The sequence below is a fragment of the Penaeus monodon genome, chromosome 31, assembly GCF_015228065.2.
Source record: "Penaeus monodon isolate SGIC_2016 chromosome 31, NSTDA_Pmon_1, whole genome shotgun sequence".
Taxonomy (NCBI): Eukaryota; Metazoa; Arthropoda; class Malacostraca; order Decapoda; family Penaeidae; genus Penaeus; species Penaeus monodon.
Genome location: NC_051416.1, coordinates 18,636,818 through 18,637,345, shown reverse-complemented (window position 1 = coordinate 18,637,345; position 528 = coordinate 18,636,818). Strand labels below are relative to the sequence as shown.

The following is a 528-nucleotide window of genomic DNA, read 5'->3' as shown; positions in this document are numbered from 1 at the left end:
CCATAAAAATTTCAAGTTCTGTGAGTAATATAATATTTCAGAGATTCAGATAAGATAAGGACAAACAAAATACTTCTTAAAAGGGATAAGTCTAGACTAAAATTACTCAAAAGGAAATGAGGAGGGAAAGGCAGTGTTTGCTTTTGCAATAGCTCTTCCCACTATTACAAGCTGATATTTGGCATTCTTTCTCAGGTCCATACTGCAGCCTGAGTTAAGTTTGTCATATTGCTATCCTTCCTTCTATCCAATGAATATTTGGAATTTAATATTACATTCTCCACGAATGCAAATTTACAACTGCCATTCTGTGATAGTAACATTAATGGACAGGCCAAGGGTGAACTTTAATACTGTCTCCAACATGGAATCTAGTATTCAGAAAGTTATCAAAAAACACTCTGGCAATTTAAAGACATGTATAAATGAACAGTAACTTCAAATGAACATAAGACAAAGTTAAAAATTCTGTTATACCTAAAGCAAGAACAGTGTCTGGTTAAGCCGGCTAGACCATACTTGATCCTC

General features: G+C 34.1%; 1 protein-coding gene across 1 annotated transcript in view; it reads right to left on the bottom strand.

The window, feature by feature from the left end:
* Positions 1–528, bottom strand: part of LOC119593060 (BTB/POZ domain-containing protein 9-like) — a 12,419-nt gene that overhangs the window by 1,712 nt on the left and 10,179 nt on the right. The gene's annotated exons all lie outside the window — the stretch shown is intronic.